Raw genomic sequence first — 19,560 nt, forward strand, 5'->3', positions numbered from 1 at the left:
TAAACCAGTTAAGAAGATGAAAGCTTAACCAGGGGCGATTTTGCCCTCCAGGGGACATTTAGCAGTGTCTAGGGACATTTTTAGTTGTCATAAATTAGAGTTGCTACAGGCATCAAATGGGTGGAGGCCAGGGACCCTCCTTAACATCCTGCAATGCACGAGACAGCATCCCCAAAACACAGACTCCTTTGGCCCAGAATGCAAATAATTCCGAGGTGGAGAAACCCTGCTCTAGCACAGTGGGAATTACTAAAGGAGGAGAGCTGGCAAGATCAGATTTATTTATAACTCTCCCTCTGCACACAAAGAGGTGGGGCCGAGTGAATTAGAAGGAGCCCAAGCTAGGGGAAATAATTGATGGCAGCCATACAGGTAAGAGACGAGATACAAACCTCAAAAACCTCCTCAGCCAGTGGCCCCGCCACAGAAACACATCCTGGTTTAGGAAGTCAGAATAAAAAGGCCACCACCAGGGTGAGCGATGGAAAGCTGAAAAGAAAATGAAATACAATCACTGTTTTCATCTGCACCTTGTGTCTGGCTCACCGTTCTGTTACACTCAAGCTGAAGGCATATCAAGTAAAAGATTCAAGATTAAAGTGTTACTTAACTTTATCATAAGATGGTAGGGCCCAGATATTTTAAACACATACCCCCCCCCCCCAACCCCCTACACACACACAGAGGACATGATCCCATGTATTTGTGGAGCATGTTTTGCATTCTTTGTGACAGGTGGGGCCCTATAAATGAAGCAAGGGACAGCTGCTTAGCATGATAATGTGTTCCATATTGTCAGACCAATTTGGAAAAACTAGTAGTATCTATTATTAAGAATAGTAATATATATTTGGAAAGTCTCTTTATATCGGACTTTAGTGCACAGGAAAACATAGTGATCCCCACCCACCTCCTCCATGATCACTTCCCAGTGCCCTGAATGAAGCATCCAACAATAGCTACTATTTCTTGAGCAGTCGCCATACACCAGGCCCTGTGCTAAGCACGTTAAATATGTTTTTCTCACACAATCTTCACAATGCTGTAAAGTATTTTTCTTCCAATTTTACATTTAAGAAAACTGAAATTTAGGGAGTTAGTGAGAGAGTCCCAACATTGCAAAGCTTGTAGAAGGCAGAGTCTAGATTTCAACCTAGGAATGAAAGCCTCTCCCGAGACTCTTGAACTTGACCCCAAGAGCCTGGCTTTTCTGGTCAACAGCAATGAGTGATTTCAAGAGGCCACCTGGAGCACGCCTTCTCTCTGAGCATCCTGCCCCTTGGAGGTAAGGCTAAGCACCCACTGAACTCTGGCTGTTCTCATGTTGTTCGAGGAATATTCCGGCCCAGCAGGGTCCAGCTGTCTGAGCCTTGGCCACCTCACATCTGCACACACTACCGCCTCATAGCACCACAACCACTGTCCTCTCTATGGCATTCTAGCAAAGTGAGCAGCTTGGCATCTCTCTCTGGAAATTACTGTAACAGAGATGACTGCAGATCTCCCAGTACCAAGTTGGTAGTGCCCATCAATCACATTTCCATGGTTTGTTTTGTAAAACATCCAAGTCTCAGATTTGACTGAGACAGTCTAGAGAAGAGTTGGGATGATGTCCAGAGGTGCAGACCCAGAACAAATCATGAAGTCTCTGTTTGTTCCCCTGTAATAATCACGGGATGTTTTCTAGTTACTCAACAGATAAGAACTCCTTATCACTCTTGGCATTTTCACATGCTTTCCTCTTTTTTATTTGGAAGTTTGTACTTTTCCTGCTGTTGGCCACCCGTCCTGAGAGCACAGCCAGATGTCCAGGGGCTTTCAAAGAAACGTGCAACAATCCCCTGGGACTCAGTATCTTCACAAGATATTTTCAAAGGACTCAAAATGACTGGCCTTCCAGAAAACACAAACACCACATGAAATAAGATATTTTCCACTCTGAACCCAAAATTCATTTTTCACAATCCCATGGCCTAAGCCCTAATGGGACCACATGGTACTCTTCTGTCCCCCAAGAACCAGCTGTAGCTGAGTTGACTCTCAGCTACTGAGAGGCAGGCAAACCTAACCCTCCATTTAGGCAACTTTCTTCCAAAGTTCTAGATGTGGGCTTCACTGTGTTGGACACACATATGTGTTTCCTATTACAATCATAGATCAAAGATGTTGCTTATTTTTCAACTACAGACCATGAGCAAGCTCAAACCCATCACTAGAAATATCCCAGCATCAAGACATGAAAGTGAATGGCCAAAAAATCCATGCTGCCTCTGAGATTGCCACTCTTGGAGCCTCAGGAGGCTGCGTTTGTTCCATCTCTGGTACACACTCTCCTGAAAAGTCTGTTGCCTGAATTTGCTTCTCTGAAGAACACTGCATTGGTTTCCCGTGGGCGCTGTAATAAATTACCATGAACTTGGTGGCTTAAAACAACAGAAATTAATTATCTCACAATTCTGGAAGCCAGGAGTCCACAGTCAGCTTCACTGAGCTAAAATCAAGGTGTCATCAGGGTGGCACTCCCTGCAGGGGCTCTATGGGAGGCTCCATTCCTTGCCAATTGCAGTGTTTGGTGGCTGCTGGCATTCCTTGGCTTGTGGCTGCATCACTCCAACACTAACGCCAGCATCCCTATATCTCTTTCTGCTACCATCACATCTTCTTCTCCTCTGTGTGTGTCAAATCTCTCTGCCTCATCTTATAAGGACACTAGTGATAGCATTTAGGACACACCGGACAATCCAAACTAATCTCTCCAGTTCAAGGTCCTTAATCACATTGGCAAAAGCTTCTTCTCCAAATAAGATGACATTTACAGGTTCCAGGAATAAGGATGTAATATTTCTGAGAACCATTTTTCAGCCTACTACAAAAGCCTCCCAGCTCATTCTATAGAGAGATGAGTGTGAATAGGCTCACCACACTCCTCCTGAAAGATCTCAAGTTAGGGTTGAAAACATTTATACACACAAATATATATTAATGACTCTATGTATTAATAAGAGATGTATATTCATTTGGCACGTGTCATACATATTCAGTACATATGTGCAGAATTTAAAATCATCTACTCTCTAGCATCTGAACTGTGCTATTACTATCATCTGCTGAAGTAGATCATCAGCCTCTGTATTCTTGATATTTTTGGCTGAATAATTCTTTGTTGGGGTTGAGTGAGGAGCTATTCTGTGCATTGTAGGATGTTTAGCATCATCCAGCAAGTAGAAACATAGGAAGCCCAGGCCAGGTGCAGTGGCTCACACCTGTAATCCCAGCACTTTGGGAGGCCGAGGTGGGTGAATCATTTGAAGTCAGGAGTTCAAGATCAGCCTGGCCAACATGGTGAAACCCCATCTCTACTAAAAATACAAAAATTAGCCAGGTATGGTGGCACACATCTGTAGTCTGAGCTACTCGAGGGGCTGAGGCAGGAGAATCGCTTGAACCCAGGAGGTGGAGGTTGCAGTGAGCCAAGATTGCATTACTGCACTCCAGCCTGGGCAACAGAGTGAGACTCTGTCTCAAAAAGAAAAAAAAATACATAGGAAACCCAGTTGTAATTGAATTTCGGTAAAACAATGAATACTTTTTTAGCATAAGTATGATCTCTATAATATTTGGTACCTTCTAATACTAAAAAAAGTATTATTTGTTTACCTAAATTTAAATAAAACTGAGTGTCCTGTATTTTGTGTGTCAATTTTATACCAGATACCAATATGCCAGTAGCACACACCTACCCTCACCGCTGATTGCAACAAACAAAAATGTCTTCAGACTTTGCCAAATGCTCCATGGGAGGCAAATTACCCCCAGATGAGAACCATGTATCTACCTGAAAAAATACATAGAAACCCGTGGAAAATAGAAAAGATTGAGAAAAATATGTAGAATTGTTTAAAATATGTGCACGTTGGCAGTTGTTGCTACTAACCCACTAAGCTATCAGGTCCAAGGGCCACAGGCCACATGGACACTAGTGTGGCTCCGGGGGAGTGTGACAGCATCACTGTTGGTGGGGGACATGGTTTGGGGAAGGCAGCCTGCTTGGAATAATTCTGCCTATCCTTTTTCTTTCAAGCCTCGGAGCCTCAGGCTGAGCAGCAGGACCAGACATGATCTCCCACCCCCCACATTCACCTTCTAATTTATTTTAATTATTCTCTTTTTCCCCCCTTAGTCCTCAGGCTTCGTTTAGGTGCAAGTGGCTCACTCAGGCAGCTAAGTTTGAAGGCGCCAGCAGACAACTGTCTGGCAGAGCTATGCTGTGAGGTCCCTCCACTGAGACTTCTGATTTTGAACATGTCCCTACTGGTAGCAAAAGCTAAACAAAAGAGGGACTGAATGGGTGTGTGCCCCCTGCCTCTCTCTCCACCCCCAGGCCCCCATGTCTCTCCTCTCTCTTTCTCTCTCTCTCTCTCTCTCTCTCTCTCTCTCTCTCACACACACACACACACACACACACACACACACACACACACCCCTCCCCGTTTTCTTTCCTGCATCTTCAGTTTTTTGCCCAGAGGCAACGCTTGCCATTCAAAGTATCCATGGCTCACCCAGCCTTTGGTATAATGGTAACTCATTACTCTTTCTCCCCACCACCAGCTGCCTCTGCACTGTAGCAAATATAAACTTGATGTTCACACACACAGATAGCAATCGGGTGCACATATTGTATGTCTATGTAAACAAAGCCATGTATATTTATAGACCCATATCAATGACAGATATGGGTTTTACGGACCAAAAAAAAAAAAGATGCAAGGCTTTGAAGCCTCTGACCCAAAATAAAATAAAATACCAAATAATGCTCAGCAACAAATCCCTTAATAAGGAGGGGGAGGCTGATCTCTGTCCCACAGCTGGTGGAGTCTACAGGGGAGAATTGTTTAGGAGGAGTCAGACTCTCACAATATGGAAGCAGGATTTAGGTTCTGTTCCTGAATCATCTGGTGAAGGATGAGCATTTCATTGTTTGCTGTAAGCTCTTAGTTTCTTGGAGTCACTAACACCATCTTCAAAGGGTTTGCATTAACTAACCGCACATGGCCTCATACAGCAGTTCAAAAACAAAGTTGACATTTAGCAAAAGTTTTAAGAATGAATAAATTAATTTGGCTAAACATAACTTGATGCTCCTGAAAGTCAGAGACTAAGACAAAAATGCCTAGATAGAAAAAGTAATTTAAAAACCCCAGAGAACAGAAAGAAGGTGTAATAATACCAGAAGGAGGAATTGGAGGAATTGGTCCCGGATAACGGCCCCCAATTATGGACCTGCCTGGAAAAGCTCAGGCTTCAACTCAAACTCTTTATCCAGCAGGGAGATGGGGCAGACTTCATTTTTAGGATGGGTTGTTTTATGTACATAATCAGGCCAACTGCAGGGACAGCAGCAGGGAGTTATAAACAGGACAGCCACCAAGTGGAAGCTGCCACCTTTGATGCCAACCCAACTCATACATTCTAATTTCATCACCTCCCTCTGTCACCACTCTGATGCATGTCATTTTACAGAGAGGGCTATTTCATTGGTTTGAGGATATTTTACTATCTTAAATACCCATATTCTGGGGATAGCACCTTAAGTGTTTTCTTTCTTACTGAGACAAAATTTATATACAGTGAAATATGTAACCCATAATTATTCAATGCAATGAGTTTTGACAAATACGTATACCAATGAGACTACCACCCCAGCCAAGGTACAGAATATTCCCATCACCCCAGAAAAGTCCCTTGGGGCCAATGATGTGCTAGAACCAATTTCTACCAAGGCAATTCTGCTCATCTCTTCCCAAATTTGAATTCATTGATGTCATATTGGTGCTTAAAAACTGTCATGCTAGGAAATCAGCAAACACTACAATAAATCAAGGACATTTTTTTTTCCCCAGCAAGCCAGTTGACCAGCACACACCTGCTTATACCTCTTTTTAGCCAGTCCCCCACCCCTACAGAGGGAAATCAGCATAGATTTAGTTTTACCTGTCCTTTAACTTCATAAAAATGGAATAGCATATTGCATTTTGCTTCTTTTCATCAACATGATGTCTGTGAGATCAATTCATTTATCAGTAGTTTGTTCCTTTTTTGTTGCTGAATAGTATTTCATTGTATTAATATACAGTACCATATTTTATCTAATTTCCTACTAAGAGATATTTGTACTTTTCCCCAGTTTGGGCCTATTAATATTTTTTAAAACTTCTACATACCTTTTTGTACTAATATTTTTATGATCATATGTTTTCTTTTCACTTGGATAAATACTTAAGAGTGATATTGATGGGTCATAGAATAAGTTTATGTTTAACTTTATAAGAAAGCACCAGAAAATTTTCCAAAAAGGTAGGACACAAGCAACATATGAACATTCCACTCTTTACAACATTTGGTGTTGTCACTGGGTCTTTTGAATTTTAACCTTGCAAATATTGATGATGTAGTACACATTGTAGGATTTTGATTTGCATTTCCCTGAAGACTACTTATATTGACCATCTTTTCAAGAGCTTTTTAGTTATTCCTATATCTTCTTTCCAGTTGTGTCATAGAATTTTGTGTGGAGCATTTGATAGAATTCACCAGCACAATAATCCAGCTCTTAGTTGCCTTTTTTGGAAAGGATTTTGATAATGAATTAAATTTTTGTATAGACCTGGGGCATTCAGATTTTTCTAATTCATTTTTTGTTTTGGTAAATTGTATTTTTCAGTGAATTCATTCATTTTTTTCTAGATTTTTTAATATATTGGCCTAATATTTTTCATAATATTCCCTTATTATCCTTTTAATGTCTATAGGATTTTTAGCGATCTCTTTTCTTGCATTCCTGATATTAGTAACTTGTTATTTCTCTCTCGATCAGTTTTGCTAAAGATAAATCAGTTTAATTGATCTTTTTAAAGAAATTTCATTTCCTCTATTTAACCGAGGTTGACTTTTTCCAGCTTCTTAAAGATACAAAGTTAAATCATTGATTTTAAACCTCTCTTCTTTTCTAATGTAGGCATTTAATGTTAAAAACTTTCTGCTAAGCATTGCATTAGCATTTAATAAATTTTTGTATATTATATTTTCAATATTGAGCAACTCAAAGTATTTTAATTATCCTGATTTTATTTCTCTTTTATTCCTGGATTATTCAGAAATATGTTGCTTAATTTCCATGATACTTGGGAATTTGTAGATGTAATATGATTTCTAATTTAATTATACTGCACCCAGGGAATATATACTATAAAATTTAAATCCTTTAAAATTAATTGATACTTACTGTCCAGTATTTGGTCTACCTTGGTTAATGTTTCATTTGCACCAGAAAATTGTTCTTTGGTGGCATGCTTATATGTTTCAATTAAGGTCATGTTGGTTGACAGTATGGTTTATATCTCCTATATCCATGCTGATTTTATACACCGATCAATCAATTAATGAGAGCGAACTGTTAAAAATCTTGAATTTGAATAATGAATTTCTCTGTTTCTCCCTTTAATTCTGTCACTTTTGATTCTTGTATTTTAAAGCTCCGTTATTGGGTGCACATACATTTAGGATTGTTTTACCTTTCTGGAGAACTGACTCTTTTATCATTTTTAAATTGATAAATTGCCTCTTTATCTTTGGCAACTCTCCCATGTTAAAGTGTATGTTCTCTCATATTAATATAGCCATACTATTGCTATGTGTTTATTCTTTGCATGATAAATATTTCCTCTATCATTTTACTTTCAACCTATCTTTGTCTTTATATTTAAAGTGTATCTCTTTAGAGAATAGAGGGATGGTTACCAGAGCCTGGGAAGGGTAGTGAGTAGGGAGGGGAGAGTAGGGGCATGGTTAGGATACAAGAAAAAATACTTGGAAAGAATGAATAAGACCTAGTATTTGATAGTGCAACAGGTAGACTATAGTCAATAATAATTTAATTGTACAATTAAAAATAACTGAAAGACTCTAACTGGATTTTGTAAAGCAAAGGAAAAATGCTTGAGGGGATGGACCCCCAATTTTCCATACCGTGATCATTACATATTACACGCCTATACCAAAATATCTCATGTAGCCCGTAAATATATATGCCTACTACATACACACAAAAATTAAAACTTAAAATTAAAAATTAAAAAAGTAATAAAGTGTATCTTTTGCTTTTCTAACCAGTCTGGCAAGCTTTCCTTTTAATTGAAGTAAATTATAATCTAATTAAACATTTTTCAATTATTTATCCTTATAAATTTAATTTAACATTTAATATAATTATTGATATACTGGGATTTAATGTTACCATCCTGGTATTTATTTACTATTTCTCCTGTCATCTTTTTGTTCCTCCATTCTTCCTTTCATTCCTTCCTTTGAGTTCATTAAATAATTTTTAATATTCCTTTTCTGTCCTCTGTTGGCTTTTTAGCTATCCTTCTTTGTATTTTTTAAATGGTTCCCATAAAGATTAAAATATGGCACTTTAACTTATCACAGAGTGACAGAGTTGACATTGTACCACCACCCATAATATATTAAAGTCTTACAATTGCAAAATTACATGTATTTTGTTCCTATTATTTTTACCACCTTTGACATATATTTCACAAGAAAAACTTCTTTTCATATTTCTTGTATTGCTGATGAATTCTTTTAACTTTCATTTAGCTCATATGTGTCCTTTCCTCTCAAGAATCACAGCCCCGTACCACATGTTGTCCAAATACGTAAAGACAGTTTCCTCATATATTTTGGCCACTGTTATGGTTGTTTTCAGTAGGAAGGTGTATTAATTTGCTAGGCCTGCCATAACAAGGTACCACAAACTGAGTTGCTTAAACAACAGAAGTTTCTTGTTTCACAATTCTGGAGGCTGAAAGTCCAAACTGAAGGTGTCAGCAGGGTTGTTTTTAAGGGCTGTGAGGTAGACTCTGTTCCTTGCCTCTTTCTTGCCTTCCAGTAGCTCAGGCACTCCTTGGCTTGTAGATGAAAATCTCTCCATGCCTTCACATTGTCTCCTCTCTTTGCATGTCTCTACGTACACATTTCCCCTTTTTGTAAGAAAACAAAACCACATTAGATTAGGACCTGCCCTAATCACCTTATCTTAACTTGATCATCTGTAAAGACTCCATTTCCAATAAGGTCACAGTCACAGGGCCTGGGGGTGAGGACTTCAGTGTCTTTTTAAGGCACACAATTCAACCCATAACAGAGGGTAGTTCTAGTGGAATTTACTCCATTATAGCTAGAAGCAGATGACATTCGGGTTTGTTTCATCAGTGTCACTTTTTTGTAAATCTGCTCATCACATTCATTGGGGGAGTTGGGTGGACCGAGGAAACACGGAGGATGGAGAGGGGTGCTAGAAATGTTAGGACTAATGAAAGCACTTTTTAGTGAAGAAAATTGAGATTCTCCAGAATAAAATGTTTCCACTCTCCTAATTTTCTCTTTGGCCTGTGCTATGGTTCATACCTATTGCAGTTGTCTTAAGAGGGAAATAGGAGCTTTTATGTTCACTCATTCATTAAAAAACAAAACAAAACAAAACATATATTGAGCACTTGCCTGTGCCAGATGTGTGCCTAGTAGCTAAAGATACATCAGTGCAGGAGATGAATATGGTCCCTACCTACATGGAGTCTTCCTTCTATTGGAAACTTGGAGTCCATCCAGTTGCTTAATTTTTCTTTGAATTGTGGCTTTAAAAAACTAATCAGTATAGAGATTTTAATCCATCTTTGGCAAAAAAAAATACAGTGCAGGAAAAAATTGAAAAGGAGTAATTTTTTGATTCCTTCTTTTGTTTAGCACATATTCATGAACACACACTGCATCTAGAGATTAAACTTTCCCCCTGTAGCTCTCTGAATGTGTGGAATAATGTAAAGGAAAGTCTTCCATTACGGAGTATGGCAGACTCTATTGTTTATCTTGATAATATGCATTATTTCCTTTCTAACCCCCAAATGCCTAGATAAGTGAGTGATTTTTGGTATCCAGCTCCACTGCAAGGTCATGCGCTTTAAGAGGAGCCTCTTGATTGGTCTAAGTTGGTCTTCATGGTTTCATGTAATAGAAATGTGATCAAACTCTGGCCTATAAGTCAGGAAGGAAGAATGTTAGAGACTGCTGGAAAACAAGGTTTTCTTGCTTCTTTTTTGTTTGTTTGTTTGTTTTATTTTGTTTTGTTTTTTTGAGATGAAGTCTCACTCTGTAGCCCAGGCTAGAGTGCAATGGCATGATCTCGGCTCATGGCAACCTCTGCCTCCTGGGTTCAAGTGATTCTCCTGCCTCAGCCTCCCGAGTAGCTGGGATTACAGGCTCCCACCATGTTGTCCAGCTAATTTTTGTATTTTTAATAGAGACAGGGTTTCGCCATGTTGGCCAGGCTGGTCTTGAACTCCTGACCTCAGGTGATCCGCTCACCTTGGCCTCCCAAAGTGCTAGGATGGCAGGCGTGAGCCACTGTGCCTGGCAAGTTTTCTTGCTTTTGAAAAAGATATGTAGAAAGAGAAAGCCTTTTCTTTTTCTGGAACTTGTGACATCTGCATGTGATGTCTGGAACTTCAGCAACCATCTTGTGACCGTGAGAGGGATGAGCCTAAGGATAATGCTGATAGATTGAGAATAGTAAAGCAGAAAGAGGGAAAAAAAAAAACTTGGATCCTTGATGATATCTCTGAGTCACTGAAGGAACCCATTTTGAAACCATGTTAACTTTGAGCTTCCTGTTCAATAAGAAGGGAACTTGATAAATTGTTCTTCTTATTTAAACAATTTAGAAGTAGGGTTATACTTTATATATAATTGTGCCAAAGAACAAAAAAACAAGAAGCCCTAAGAACATTATTTTTTGACTCATTTCCCTCCCTCCCAATAGAGGAGGAACTTTCTGCTATCAGAATATCTTCATCCTCTGCTTGTTAAATCCTGTGCTATATATTTTGGGAGGGGAAAACCAGACACGCACATCTTTAAAAGATCTAAGGCCTGTAATAAATGTCTAAATTTCTCTTCAGCATATTTTTGTGTTTGCAGATTCAGAGACAAAAGACTTTAATCACGGCTGCTAAATCCCCCTTTTAAAATTAAATTTAAAGTAACATTTGAGGCTGTGTATATTGGCTGCAGATTCCTCCCCATATTCTTCCTGGGAGTTACCCACCAATGACATGAGAGTCCCTCCCTATAATAAAGTAGCTTTAAAAAAAATAGCTGCTTATTAAGGCAGAGATTCTAATATTAGCCTACTATTTCACTGAATAAAGGAATTGGGTGTCTTTTGTACAAACTTGAGGGTCTGGATGTATTTCTGAACTTTTCTTCAATGCTTTACAGAATCTTAAAATAGCATTCCCCCTCCTTTCCCTCCAACTCCATGCAACCACAACAGAATGTGAGGTACTGGTTTGGGGCTTTGGAACCGGTATATGTTATGTTCAGTTTTATTTTCCATGCTTAAATGAAGCTAGTTCCTTCCTCTTTCATTTGGGATGTAAGAGGGGAAATGAATATTATTTTTAAATGTGACTCGGTGTTCTGCCCGTCTGTCTGTGGCCATCGGGAAAGTGGGATGTTGGGGGTAAAAAAATATGGAAAAGGAGTGTCCAGGGAAAGTATTTCAGAGATCATGGATTTGTCTATTTTGTCTATAGCCTTCTGGGAGTTACAAAAGAAAGGAAGAGGCTTTTTCTGTCTGTAACATTATACAGCCTTGGTCTACACCAAACACCAGGGGCAGGGGGAAATGGATGGGTGGAGTGGGTTGACAACTTGTAGGAAAAGTTCTGATTTTGTGGTAGTCTGAGAATGCCACTGACTGTTTATATATTTAATTTTGAGAGTGGAATTTCACTAACTCTCCTGGGAATTGAAAATAGGGCTTTATTTAATCTTCTCCCTTTGCAGTGGAAAAGAAAAGAAAAGGAAAGAGCTGAAGGAACTATAAAGAAGCGAAGGAAGAAGGAAATGTAGAGAATATTTCATTCACCCTTTCATGCTGTGGAGAAGGAAATTGAGACCCAGAGCCAGGAAGTGAGTCCTCCAGGGTCACACAGTGGCTGACAGCAGAAAAAGGCATTGTGGTGAGTGGTGAGAGCAGGAGCCTGACTCCGGGTTCCAGCCTGTCACTGCCTGGCTGTGTGACTGTGGGTTAGTCTCATAACCTTGCCGAGTCCTACATTCCTCAGCTCTACAATGGAGATAGCCACAGTCCCTTTTTCATGGGCTTGCTATGAAGATTAGATGGGTTAATACCTTTAATGAGCTGAGCACCTGGAAAATAATACATGCTCAATAGATTCAGCTTGAAGGAAGCCTCAACTCAGAAGGAAGCCGTGGAAAGCATGATACCGACCCTGCCCTACTCTTCCTCCCCTCTCTTCTCATCCTTCCACGTGCCCCATTCATAGGTGGCTGAGACAGCAGAGACTCCTCTAAGGAGGAAGAATGAACTTGAGCTTTCAGCCTGGGAACCTCAGACACGACAGAAATAGTAACGAATCACTTTGTCTATTAAGCACCTGGGGAGCACCCTGACATATTCCCCATCTTGTATTTTGCTAGATTTGAGTTTCCCCGGGGGAAATTCTGTTCTCCGTTTCTTTTTCTCTCATCTTAGTTCCTTTCTTTACAAGAAGAATCTAACTTGCCAGACACGGCTTAAGTGACATGTGACTGGAGAAGGCCCATGCTCAGGGGGATAGATTTTAAGATGCAGCTGCCTGTTAATGGACTTGATGAAAAGACTGGGTACGATATCATTCATTTTTTGTAGAGGAGACAAAGATCAGATTGTGGGGAGGTGATGAGAGATTCCTCCACAAGCAGAGCTGGAGACTCCTGTGTATCAGGTATCTTGTGCCTGGCAGTCTCCACAAATCCACCAGTATTTGCTTCTCTCTCTCCATCGCAGCCTCTAAAAGGTTAGATAATAACAAAGGCAAGAGTCTTGTCGCAGAAGGGGATCAAGGCAAGAAAGCACAGCTGTTACCTGACTCTCCTATTAAGCCAGACCTCAAGTTTAGCTTGAGGCAAAAGCAAAGGGAGGTGGAGGAATTATCAGGGAGCAAGGCCTGGTGGAAATGAAATACTGTGAAGAGCTGATGTTGGGCAGCCACTGCGCCACACGCCAATTCATTGGCTCTCCACGCTTCCCTGTGAGCCATCATCCTCTCGTTCATTTTGCAGATGGGCAAGAGGCCATGGTGTGTCCAGCATGCTCTGGCAGCTTACCCTGTTGGTCTCTGAAGCTCCCCACCCTCTCTGCCTTCGGAGGAAATCCAGACATTATGCACAAATTTGCACGGCTCAGGGGTCTGCCTGCCTCCGGGGCCTTGCCTCTCACAGCCCACTTTTCTCTGCAAGCTTCAATGGAATGGAAGAGGAGCTATCCTTGGGTTGCTGGGCAGAGAAGAAGAAACAGGCTTAGGCAGATGAAGCGCTCAAGATAGTCCAGGAAGGGCCACAGGGCTTGAGAGGGAGACAGGCCTGGAACCAAAGACAAACAACCCCTTCATCATTGTGCTGGGCTAGTACTGACTCAGCTGCTTCTGTGTGCGATGGAGGAAATTGCGGCTTTGGGTAGCTGGGAAGTTCTTCCAGATCCCATGTTGAAGGAAAAGCTCAGTCCCCAGCCTCAAGCCACCAGGGAAGTCTGTGCTGCAGCAGTCCAGGAGCTGGTGTGAAGGGGTTGAGGCCCTGCTATGCCTTGCATTCGGGGATTCTCAGCCGGAAAGAAACATTTCCTGTTATCTGTTGGTTTTAGTTCTTCCCACTTTGGAAGTAAAGGAGAAAAAAAATATTACCAATGATCTGTGGGTTTGGAAGTATACATGATCTTGTGGGGCCAGAGTAAGTGGAATAAAATTAAGTTGTAGTGATGCTAATGGTTCCACCTTGTTTGAGCAAAATCACCAGAAAGGAGAGGAGAGATCAGGTGAGCCCAGAGGATGGAAGCCAAGATGGGTGATTAGAGAACTAATTTGTTTAACAAATAGTTATGGTGTCTCTCTGGGCAGGTTACTATGGCAAGACACATAGAACTTTCTTTTCCTTTGTATTCTTTTCTTCTCCTTATTTTTCTTGTCCTTTCTTTTCCTTTACTGATTTTCCTACTAATAAAAGTAGAACATTATATAACTGATGTCAGGCCTCTGAGCCCAAGCAAAGCCATCATATCCCCCGTGAGCTGCATGTACACATCCAGATGGCCTGAAGTAACTGAAGAGTCACAAAAGAAGTGAAAATGGCCTGTTCCTGCCTTAACTGATGACATTCCACCACAAAAGAAGTGCAAATGGCCGGTCCTTGCCTTCACTGATGACGTTACCTTGTGAAATTCCTTCTCCTGGCTCATCCTGGCTCAAAAGCTCCCCCACTGAGCACCTTGTGACCCCCGCCCCTGCCCGCCAGAGAGCAACCCCCTTTGACTGTAATTTTCCACTACCCACCCAAATCTTATCAAACAGCCCCACCCCTATCTCCTATCGCTGACTCTCTTTTCGGACTCAGCCCGCCTGCACTCAGGTGATTAAAAAGCTTTATTGCTCACACAATAAAGTGGTCCCTTCACCTGGATGCACATGAAACCTGAGACAAGAAGTCAAATTATATGCAGGTATATAAAGAAAAAATGATACCCCCACCCCCACCATTCTATCCTTCTGAGGAAACTGAAGTTAACAGAAGGACAGGTACCTTTCAATATCTTTCTGTTATCTAAAATGTTAAGACTAATCCCTATTTTTTTAGGAGTCGACTCATCTTAGAGGCAAGAACATGCATGTAAAGAAATAATTACAGCATAAAGGCTTTATACTTATAAGGGTTCTATAAGTGACTGAGATGGTAGGGCCTCTGTGGAGTGAGGCTGTGAAAATGCTGGAGATCTGGGGAGAACTGAGAAAGACTGAATAAGATATAAAAGTTTTGAGAAGAGGTGCAAGTCAGGTTACCGAGATGCTGTTATTTAAATTCCTTCTTTCTCACAGAAGCTCGGAACAGAAAGGTCCTTAGAGACCAGTGGTCCAGACCTTCAGAGATGCGTTCACCCTAATGGCTCTCCAGCCTCCCTGGGGTTGCCTCCAGGGCCAGAGACTTTGCTCAGAACTCGCTCCTGACCAGCCACTGCTCCCCCTGCTCCTTATCAACAGGCACACCGGACTCTTTCAAATACTCTTTATATTTTATGCTTATATGTTATAAAATTTTTATGCATTTGTTCTCTTCCTCTTCTGTATAGTTTAAGCAACCTGAGGGCAGGGGGTGTGTTTTGCTTATTTTTGCTGACTGAGTGATGGAATGAATTACTTAATTATTCAAGAAAAGAAAAACCAACATATCCTAGGCCCTCTTTTTTGAATACATGGAGTCGGCCATGGGAAAGGATTAAAACCTGAACTTCTTCCTGGACTTCACAGTTTCCTCTGGATATGCTGATTCCTACATTTTTCCTGAGATCCTTCCAGTTGAGGAAGAGATTCTCCATGCTCCCCTTTGGTTATATCTAAGGATCTATGCAGTGTAAGCCAAAAATAAAATTCTAAGCACTGCAACTGACTGAATGGACCCCCTGTTGGCTCAGGGGATAGGAAACAAACCTGAAAAACTAGTTCAGGCCATGATAGGAAGAGGGGCTTGGACGTGCCTAGTTATACTCTTCTCCCTCAGGCACAACTAACCAGCGTTAACATTAAAATAGAACTCATAAGACTGACAAAACAGACTCTGTTACAATAACATGCCAAATTCCAACCTAACTGTGGTATAGCATCACGTGACAGATAGCAGAACATGAAGTATGTATATTACCCCAAAATATATTTATTTGGCATATTTTGAAGAGGCCCTGCAAAGCTGTCTTTTGTGGAGGAAATTTGCATTCTGAAGAGAATCCCCTTCCTTTACTAGGTTATTTCTGGAGAGTCTGACAACGTTTAAGTACTGATAAGAGACATTTACCATCTATTCTCTCTGAAGCCTGCTACCTGGAGGCTTCATGTGTGTAATAAGAACCTTGGTGGGCTGGGCGTGGTGGCTCACACTTGTAATCCCAGCACTTTGGGAGGCCGAGGCGGGTGGATCACGAGGTCAGGAGTTCAATACCAACTTGGCCAAGATGGTGAAACCCCGTCTCTACTAAAAACACAAAAAAATTAGTTGGGCGTTGTGGTGGGTGCCTGCAATCCCAGTTATTCAGGAGGCTGAGGCAGAGAATTGCTTGAACCCAAGAGGCAGAGGTTGCAGTGAGTCGAGATCACGCCACTGCACTCCAGCCTGGGCGACAGAGTGAGACTCCATCTCAAAAACAAACAAACAAACAACAACAACAAAAACTTTGGTGGCCAGGTGCAGTGACTCACTCTTGTAATCCTAGCACTTTGGGAGGTGGATCACTTGAGGTCAGGGGTTCGAGACCAGCTTGGCCAACATGGTGAAACCCTATCTCTGCTAAAAATACAAAAATTAGCCACGCATGGTGGCACATGCCTGTAATTCCACCTATTTGGGAGGGCTGAGACAGGAGAATCACTTGAATCCGGGAGGCAGAGGTTGCAATGAACTGAGATCACACCACTGCACTCCAGCCTGAGCAACAGAGCGAGACTCTGTCTCAAAAAAAAAAAAGAAAAAAGAAAAAAAAGAACCTTGGCTTGCACAATCTTTATCTTATCTTAACGAATGCATTTCTTTTTTTTAATTTTAATTTTCCATTTAAGTTCTGGGGTACATGTGTAGATGTGCAGGTTTGTCATATAGGTAAACATGTGCCATGGTGGTTTGCTGCCCCTATCAACCCACCACCTAGGCATTAAGCCCAGCATGCATTAGCTATTTTTCCTAATACTCTCCCCTCTCCCAACTCCACCCGACAGGCCCCAGTGTGTGTTGTTCCCCTCCCTGTGTTCATGTGTTCTCATTGTTCAGCTTCCACTTATAAGTGAGAACATTCAGTGTTTGGTTTTCTTTTCCTGCATTAGTTTGCCAAGGATAGTGGCTTCGTTCTTTTTATGGCTGCATAGTATTCCATGGTGTGTAAGTACTACATTGTCTTTATCCAATCTATCATTGATGGGCATTTGGATTGATTCCATGTCTTTGCAATTGCCAATAGTGCTGCAATGAACATATATGTGCATGTATCTTTATAGTAGATGCATTTATATTCCTTTGGAAATATACCCAATAATGGGATGGCTGGGTCAGATGGTATTTCTGGTTTTAGATCTTTGAAGAATTGCCACATTATCTTCCACAGTTGTTGAACTAATTTACATTCCCACCAACAGTGTAAAAGCATTCTTACTTCTCTGGAACCTTGCCAGTTTCTTGCCATTTTAATAATCACCATTCTGACTGGCATGAGATGGTATCTCATTTCTTTATTCTAACTTCAAACTCTTCAGGCAAAGTTTAACTCTTTCAACCAATTGCCAATTAGAAAATCTTTGAATTCTCTATGACCTGGGAGGCCTGCCAACTCCCCATCGTTGACATATCTCACCTTTCTGAGCCAAACAAATGTATAGTTTCCACATATTGATTTCTGTTTTTACCTGTAGCTTCTGTCTCCCTAAAATGTATAAAACCAAGCTGTAACCCAACCACCTTGGGCGTATGTTCTCACGACCTCCTGAGAATGTGTCATGGGCCATGGTCCTTAATCTTGGCAAAATAAACTTCTAAATTGATTGAGACCTGTCTCAGATACTTTTTGGTTTACAGTAGAAATGTGTATATCATTACATACATTCCACTCAGGTGAAATACAATTGGTATAAAAGTAAAGATTTAGCTAAATTTCTATAACAAGGCCACTTTCTGCTGAAACAATAGAAGGAAAAACTCAACTTCAGTCCTTCTTGTGGGTTCTTACCCCTCACTCCTGTGTTGGTGTGATAGGGTGGGGGAGGCGGAGGAGGCATCTGATCCATACTAACGAACGAAACAAAACATAAGGCTTTATTGATGTCCACAGCAAAATTATCTTTAATGCTTTAAAGCCGGATCACACTAGGCCTAAGTTCACAGTTTGTACAAAACGGTTGAAGTGTGAGGATGTCATACACAATCAGTTGTTTTTTTCAGATACATCAGGGATTTAAAAATACACATCATTTACATTTTCATCTTGAGAAATTTTCTTCATGGCACACTCTAGAAAACTGAGAAATGAATGGAAAAGGTAAACTTAAAATTAGGAAAAAATGTATACTAGTACTGGTGGTTGTTATGAAGTCTGAATTATCTCCAGGTAACAAATACGGTTACAAAACAAGCAAATGTTACTTTTTATGTAGAAAATAAACTTTATACAGCTACTAATTTAGTATAAAGGAATTGTCACTGAAAATCCCAGATTATATGAATCAAAATTGAAAGGGAAACAGAGGGTAGCAAGTAAAGATATTCTAAATTATATATTGCATTGGAAAAGTGGTTTTTGACTTTGATAATCACAGAAAAATAATTAAAGTAACATCTTTGGAAAACATAAAGGTTACCACCAACAAACCAAAAACAAATGTTTTGCCTTTCAAATCATTAGTGCAGAGAAAATAAAACACAACTTAATCCATATATCGAAAGAGAAACTAAAAATGCAGTATAAGAAATGACAAACAGAAAACCTAAAAAATGGGATATATGTATAGAATTATATATTTATACTAATCGTTATATATAAAATTCCGGCCAACCTTAATTGCATGGCTACTATGGGTCAAGCTACTGCTAGATGCTTTGCTCCCATTACTTTTTTTACTTACTCTTTATGGCAACCATAGTAATAGTATATTATTGTTTCAAATATACAAATGAATCAACAGTGAATAAAGCAGTTTCCTGAGGTCACATAGATGTAAAAGGAAGGTTCAGGATCTAAACCCTGACCTCTCTGACTCACAAACTTATTCTTGGTTATTGCACTGTCCCACCTGCACACACAGAGTGAGAGGCAAGGTACCAGATCTATCCATTGTGTACTCCCCAATTTAAAGTCAAAGACCTAAATTGTATCATAGTACAAAATATAACATGTTGCTTATAAAATAAGTGCCTTAAAGATGGCATGAGAAATACATACACACCGTCTGTGTGTGTGTGTGTATGTGTCTGTGTGTGTGTGTGTGTCTGTGTAACAGAACCAAGAGTGTCAATATACATTTCAAACAAGATGTAGGATTAAATGACATTAACACGATTGGAAAATTTTCATATTGATCAATGACATAATCCACGAAGAAATTACCTTTATACACTGAAAATTTCACGACAAACTATAAAAGTCAAATTTGGGAGTTCAAGACCAGCCTGACCAACATGGAGAAACCCCGTCTCTACTGAAAATACAAAATTAGCCGGGTGTGGTGGTGCGTGCCTGTAATCCCGCTACTCAGGAGGCTGAGGCAGGAGAATTGCTTGAACCTGGGAGGCAGAGGTTGCAGTGAGCCAAGATCGTGCCATTGCACTCCAGCCTAGGCAACAAGAGCGAAACTCTGTCTCAAAAAAAAAAAAAAGATCAAAATCGCTAAAATGACTAGAAATACAATAGGAGAAAAAATA

General features: G+C 40.4%; 1 long non-coding RNA gene across 1 annotated transcript in view; it reads right to left on the reverse strand.

The window, feature by feature from the left end:
• Positions 1-17,957: 17,957 nt before the first annotated feature.
• The window catches only part of LOC106992726 (uncharacterized), a 36,980-nt gene continuing 35,377 nt past the window's right edge, over positions 17,958-19,560 (reverse strand). Inside the window, exon 7 of the long non-coding RNA XR_001438754.3 lies at positions 17,958-18,161. This is a non-coding gene — a long non-coding RNA (uncharacterized LOC106992726). The remainder of the gene's footprint in view (positions 18,162-19,560) is intronic.

Source organism: Macaca mulatta, chromosome 12 (genome assembly GCF_049350105.2).
Source record: "Macaca mulatta isolate MMU2019108-1 chromosome 12, T2T-MMU8v2.0, whole genome shotgun sequence".
Classification (NCBI taxonomy): Eukaryota; Metazoa; Chordata; class Mammalia; order Primates; family Cercopithecidae; genus Macaca; species Macaca mulatta.